This window comes from Muntiacus reevesi, chromosome 4 (genome assembly GCF_963930625.1).
Source record: "Muntiacus reevesi chromosome 4, mMunRee1.1, whole genome shotgun sequence".
NCBI lineage: Eukaryota > Metazoa > Chordata > Mammalia > Artiodactyla > Cervidae > Muntiacus > Muntiacus reevesi.
Window position 1 is genome coordinate 169529949 of NC_089252.1, and position 6855 is coordinate 169536803.

Below are 6855 nucleotides of genomic sequence, written 5' to 3' on the forward strand. Positions count from 1 at the left end.
CATATGGCATATTTTTTTTTTCTAATTGTGACATATGAGATCTTTAGTTGTAGCATGCGAGATCTAGCTCTCTGACCAGGAATCAAACTCCAGCCCCTGCACTGGGAGTATGGAGTCTTGGCCACTGGACCACCAGCGAAGTCCCAGATTAAGGGACAGTCTAAATTTCAAGCCTCAGTTGAGATAACACTTATTCCATAGCCATCCTCCTTCCCAACCTAGTCCAAGGCTAAACGCTCCCGCTCTGTGTTATCCTACGGCTGTGTGTCTGGTCCTCACTGCCGCTCTTCGGTTCCCTGCACTGCAAATGCCCCCTCCCTTGTTTAGCTTTCCCACTAAACTGTAAGCTCAAAGACAGGAACTCAGTCTTAATCCCTCCAGTTCCAGGTCAGGGCCTGTTCCTGGTAGAACAGTGAATGATCATACAAATGGATAAATATTAATATACATGACACATTTGGTAAGGGTTCAGATCTGAGTTATAAATACTCAAATGCAGACCTCCCGCCCCCATCCAAAACCTCCACCCTTCTGTCATCTCCATTCTATCCCCTGCACTCTCCCTGTCCTATAAGATCAAACTTCTCAGGCAAGCTGGCTGTGGCCAGTGCCTCAACCTCACTCCTGCCCTGAACCCATAAAGGAGTCAAGGCCCCTTCACGGTGACCAGGTTCAGCTCCAGTAAAGGCAATTTCTGACCCAGTTCATACTAAAATAGAGGGAGCAGCTTAGAGACCGTCTGCCCAACCCGGGAGGAAATCAACTCCCTCCTCGGTTTCTTGTCGCGGAGCCTAAAACACAGGTCTCAGAGGTCTGCCTGCCTCGCTAAGTCGCTTCAGTCGTGTCTGGCTCTGTGGCTGTAGCCTGCCGGGCTCCTCTGTCTATGGGATTTTCCAGGCAAGAACCCTGGAGTGGACTGCCATGCCCTCCTCCAGGCCATCTCACCCACCGAGAGAAGTCTGGGTCCCCGGTTAAACAGCGGACTCGGTCTTCTGTTGAGCCTGACAAAGGTCCGTCTTTGCATAAACGGAGCGACTGGCTCTGCCCCGGCTCTCACCCCCCACCTCCCCCGCTTCCATTCTGCCTCGGTGACTCCCAGCCAGTATTGTTCAACTGTCCAGTCGTGTCCGACTCTGCGACCCCATGAACGGCAGCACACCAGGCTTCCCTGTCCTTCCCATCTCCTGGAGTTAGATCAAACTCATGTCCCTCGAGTCGGTAATGCCATGCAACCGCCTCGCCCTCTGTCTCCCCTTCTCCTCCTGCCCCCCCAACCCTTCCCGGCATCAGGGTCAGTACATCCATCAGGAAAGGTGTGAGCCCCCAGCCCGGCCCAGGAAAGGCCTGGAGGTAAGAAGCGTGAGTGCTCAGCCTGGGCCAGGCACACAGTAGGTGCTGGGGAGTAAAGATCCGCCTCGCCTCCCTCCCACGAGGTCTGGGGCGCAGGCTGGAGAACTCGCCTCACTGCAACCTGGGTCAGGGGCGTCCTGCCGCCCCACCCCCACCACACCACGTGACCTCACAGGGCCGCCCGGGGTCTGGAATGCGGCGACCTCAGCGCAGCCCCGGAGGGGCCGGCCGAGCTGCGGCGGAGGGAGGGCAGGGGAAGGGGCCGCGCCCGCGGCTGGGAGGCCTGGAGGGCTGGGGGTGGGGCGAGGAGGGGGCCCTTTTTTCCCCAACGCGCGCGCAGGGGGAATGAGGCAAGGAGGTAGACGGTTTGGCTTCGTCCCGGAAACCTGTAAATACGGGCCGGGAAACTCGATCTGCTCCTGTCGCTTCCCTATTTAGGAGAAGGGACGGGGACGGGCGATCAGTGGCTCCTGGGGGCGCAGGTCACGTGGCTTCCCGGGACTAGGCGGGGGGAGGGGGAGGCTGTGCGCCCTAGGAACCGGGATTCAGGAAGGCCGCCATCCCAGGCCCGGCGGCTCGAGCCCCGAATAGTTCCATTTGCCCTCATCCGACACGCTCGCACCCTGCCCGTGGGGTGGGAGAGTCAAGGGTCCACCCAGCAGCGGGTCCCTGCCCGCCACGAGCCCTTCTGGATGCCCTGGCGAGGTGTGTCCGTCGGCCCCACCAAGCCTCAATCGGCTCCGGGCCTCCTTTGCAAAGCCCGGGTTAGATGTGAGCAGACTCCCTGGGCCCAGACCCCTGCGCCTGCGGTGGCGGTCAAGCTCCGGAGCTCCGCTCTGGGTCTCGGACTCGCCGTCCTGCGTGGCACAGACAGTGTCCGGGGGCCTGGTGTCCTGCCTCCTGGCTTCCCTGGCTCAGTGGCCCGGGAGAGCCGCAGTGCCCGGGGAGGAGAGTGCCCACCCGGACTGGCTTCCAGCAGAGCCCACTGGGAGGGCATGAGGGGTGTGGAAGGAAAAAGACAGCGTCTGCCCTCAAGAAGCTTACACTGGGGCAGGGACGACAGTCAAGTAAGGCAGAATGAAAATGCTGGAGCACAAAGAAATGCGACGAGCACGTCTACATCCGGTGGGACCCGGAGGGTTTGAGGAAGAGGCGGCACTTGAATTGTATTTTAAAAGGATGAGGAGTCTTCGCATCCGGGAGGGGGTAGGGCCTCCAGACAGAAAGAACCGCAGGTGCAAAAGCATGGGAGCCCACGGTGCCAGAGAACCACAGGTGACCCCTTCTTCGGGACAGAAGCACCAGCGAGTGTAGGAAGGTGTGTGAGGAGCGGGGCGGGTGAGCCAGCAGGAGCCAGAGCCAGGCATCTGAGCTTGTTCGCAAAGTCCTGGGGAACTGCTGAATCATTTCATATAGCCAGGATCAGATTTGCATCTTCCAGGAGAACTGGGGATGGATTTGGATGCGGGCCCTAGAGCAGGAGAGAGCTTGATTAGGAGCCTGTTGCCAGCCTCCTCCCAGATAGCAGCAGTGGGAACCGGAAGAATGAAAAGGCTTGACAAATACTTGAGGGGAAGAGCCACTTGGCTTCAGGATGGACTGGGGAGTGGGGAGGAGCGGGGAGGAGGTGTCTTGGGTGACCTCAGGTTCCTGGCCTGGGGAACTGAGCAGATGATGGAAGGAGACGGCAAGGAGATGAGGAGAGCCATATTTATGGAGCACCTCCAGTGTATCAGGCACTCGGTGCCTCCCATATTATCTTATTTAATTCTCACAGTAACCTGTGAAGTAATACTATTGGTTATTCCCATTGTAAGATGAGGAAACTAAATCAAGAGATTCAATAATGAAGTAGTAGGGTTGGGATGATGAACACACCTGCACCTGGCGGAATGCATCATCACCATCTGAAGCTCCAGTGAGGTTCCCCAGGCTCCTCTCCATAGAAAGCATACCCACTACCACCGGCCCCTCCTCGCCTCCCCAGATCCTACAGGTGGCATCACCCACGTTTAGTCACTGTCACCAGGTCTTTAACCCACCCCACTTCACCCCCAGGACCTTGCCCAGAACAGCCAGGCTCAGGAGGCCACAGGGCTCTGCAACGCTGGTGCCGAGATCCCCACCTTCTCAGTCACAGTACAAAACCGAGATCCTGCAAGAAACAGTCAGAGAAAGCAAGAAAATGGATGTGGTCCATTTGGTTAAAAAAAAAAAAAAATTTCATTTTAATGGAACAGTGACATCAGAGGGTCAAGAAAGGTCTTCCTTGGCCCAACCCTGTGCTCATTTTCTGTGGGGAAAGGGGCAGAGTTCTGGAGCAAGCGGGCCCCTCCCATAGAGGAAACTTCTCCAGCTGTCTCCCTTTCCCAGCCCTGGCTCAGAAACACCCAGGCCAACCCAGGGAGCCATGAGACAGACGGGGAGGGACTCCCTGGGGCCCCAGCCTCACTACCGCACATCTTGCACTTGGGGAGCGGGTCGGGGCATTAAGATTCTGTTGCTTCCAGATTGCCTCTCCCCAGCCTTCCGGGGGAAGTAAAATTGAGATAAAGGGAAGAAAGAGGTAAGTGACCTGAGACAGTTCGCCAGCTTTCTCTTGGGAGAATTGTTAGGCCTAGAGAGCCCTGGCCTCAGCTAGCATCCTTGAGCCTAATTAAATGGGGCCCGCCCAAAGTCACAAAGCCAGCAACTGGCCCAAGGCCTGGAGGTAGGTTATGAGACGGTTTGAGGCAGAAGTGAGGCCTCTCACCTCCTGGACACCCTTAACTGTAGGAAAGATGCTCATCATGACCCCTGAGAGCTGTCTGGGTCAGGGACCTGAAATCTGGGGACAGAGCAGTGAGAACCCCATGGCATCAAGAGTCCAGGCCCCTGCCTGTGTTCCAGGCTCCAGCAAAGCTGCCACTGCCTTCGTAGTTTCTGGAGGCACAAAGGTCCTTACCAGGCCTCTTGGGGACCTTCCCTCATCTAACCTCTCCACCCTGGGTTCTATTTGCACCGCTGTGCCTCTGGTCTTCGGTTTCTGTATGTCTTCTTATAAATGAAACTATCTTTGACCTCAGAGCAAGAGGTACTTGAGGGCCATCTCCTCTATATCCTTCAGGGACAGCTAGAGCCCTGCACTGAGAAGGCATCCTCAGCACACAGAGATGAAAACAGTGTGTCTCCAACTGTTGGCCACAACCTGGTAATGGGTCATGAAACCATGACCAGCATCTTAAAAAAAAAAGTAGAATAAATAGAAAGTATCATAGTGCACACACATAGCAAGGATAAGTACTATCCCAAGAAGCTTTTGTTTCCGTTATCTCATGGTTCAGAATATGTTTCTTGCTGTGGGTCACTGAACCCCTGGTTCAGAGCACTAGATAGACTTACACAGCAAATACAGAAAGAAAGGCTGCCTGCTCTGCGTCAGGCACTATACTAGATCCAAAATGAACAATACAGTTTTAATCCATCTGCTGGTGGGGAAGGCATAAGCAAACTATCTGCAAGAAATGATGCTAAGTGCTCTGAGAGAGTATGTAAGAGGCTATAAAGCCCTGGTGTGAAAGTGGGTATCTGGGAGGGTTTCCCAGAGGAGGTGATGCAGTCAGAGTTCTTAATAAGAAAAGACAGTAACAAGAAAAAATAAAAAAAGGAAGGAAGAAAGAAAAAGAAGAAATGGAAAAAACAGTGACTAGATTCTGGTATCTCTTCCATCCTATCGATAGGAAAAGAACGATGGTTAAGTGTTAAGATTCAAGTCTTAAAAGTCTAAAGACAACTTCTAGGGAGTTACCTGGCAGTCCAGTGGTTAGGCCTTGACACTTCACTGCTCTGGACCCAGGTTCCATCCCTGGTCAGGAAACTAGGATCCTGAAAGCAGCCTGGCCCTGGCCAAAACGAAAAAAAAAAAAAAAAAACAACTTTTGGTCCTGCCTCCTCTTCTTAACAAGCTGTGAGACCTTGGGTGAGTCAGTTAATCTTTCCAGACCCTGCTTCCTTGTCTACAAAATGGGCACATCTGCTCTGTCAACCTCAAAACAGTAAGAGATCAAACATGACAGAAAATGTATGTTAAAGTACTTTGTAAACTATAAAAGGGGGAGGGCTTGTCTCCATGGATGAGGAAATGACAGTGTAGAGAAGTGACGTGCCTTGTCTAACACTAGAGAGCAGGAGGAAGGGAGTGTTGGGGGGTAAGAGTGGGTGGGGCGGGTACCCCTCAATCCTCTGTCCTCAGCTTCTGCCTGCAGTCCCCCCTCCTCTCACTGCAGCTGAATTCCCCACAAGAGGATGGGGGCAGGGCCCAAAAGGTCCCCTAGCAACCTATTAAAAGTTACTTTAAGAATCTTTTAAGGTTTTTATGACCTTTTTCACAATGATGGGAAGTAAATACATGAGAACTCCTCCCTTTCCCCCTCTTTTAATGAATTAGGATCTACCCAAACTCAGTGTTTAGAGTTACATAAGCATCATTCAGATCTTCTGTACCAGCTTTCACTTTGGAAAAACTGCATTTCCATTAAAAGTGTTATATAAAAAGGTTTTGTGTATGTATGTGTAGGAACAGAAGGAACAGGTACGCATGAACACTGTTAAGGCACTCAGGCGCATATGCATCACAAGCTCACCTGTCCTCACAGGGAGCAAGTTTAAGATGTGACCTGCTTGGCCGGCAAGCCCCAGTGAGACCTGGTGCATATTGGGCAATGGGAAATACAGCAGGAAGGCCATCAGCTGCCCCAACCTCCCAGGGGCCAGAGAAATCTTGATCTTCCAGAGAGTTTTTTCCTTGACAGTCTGAGTTTCATTCATCATAAACTATGGAGGTTGGAAGTGGCTCAGAAGTCACCCAATGCAATCTCACTGGACATCACTCTCCCCAGCCTTGACTTGAACAGCTCCATTCCTCCCAAGGCGCCCATGTCACCTGTGGATAGCTGTAGCTCACTGGAGAAGACCTGATGTTGAACTGAAATTTGCCTTTCTGGAGTTCCCACTTCTTGGGAACAAATGTATATCCCTCGACCACTATCTTGAGTCCAGGAGTCACAGCCAGCAGGAGAGTGCCTGGGGCCTAAAACCACGGAGGGAGGGCAGTTAAGAGTCCACAGAGCTGAAGCTTTAAGCTTAGAGACTTCTATCCATCCAAACTGAGACTGGTACTGAGGGGGAGGGGGAGCGAAGCGCCCAGGGGTGGACTGAGAGGAGGGGGTAAGGGAAGAAGCCTTAAATGGGAGTAAGGGAAAGGCTCTGAGCAAAGACTGGCTCCTTAGGTCTCATTTGTTGTGTTGGGAGTCAGACCAGCCAGAGGTCAGTTCCAGCTCTGATACTCTTCAAGTCCTCGGCCTACTCACACACCCCCCCCACACGTGTCCCTTTCTGGTTTCGGTGGTTGTACTCTTACGTGAAACGTTGGGGTGCGGGGGGGCAATGTGAGCGCCGATCAGGAAGTAAAACAACTGCCCGAAGCCTATCATCCTGGTCCCACCTGACTTATGCTTGGAGGCTTGC

The 6855-nt window shown here is 53.3% G+C and overlaps 1 long non-coding RNA gene across 1 annotated transcript; it reads right to left on the reverse strand.

The window, feature by feature from the left end:
* Window positions 1–2520: 2520 nt before the first annotated feature.
* LOC136166203 (uncharacterized) lies at window positions 2521–6851 on the reverse strand. The gene is made up of 4 exons (XR_010662860.1): window positions 6749–6851; window positions 5138–5231; window positions 3412–3505; window positions 2521–2821 (listed from the first exon to the last, which is right to left on the reverse strand). It is a non-coding gene; the product is annotated as an uncharacterized lncRNA (long non-coding RNA).
* Between the last annotated feature and the right edge of the window lie 4 nt (window positions 6852–6855).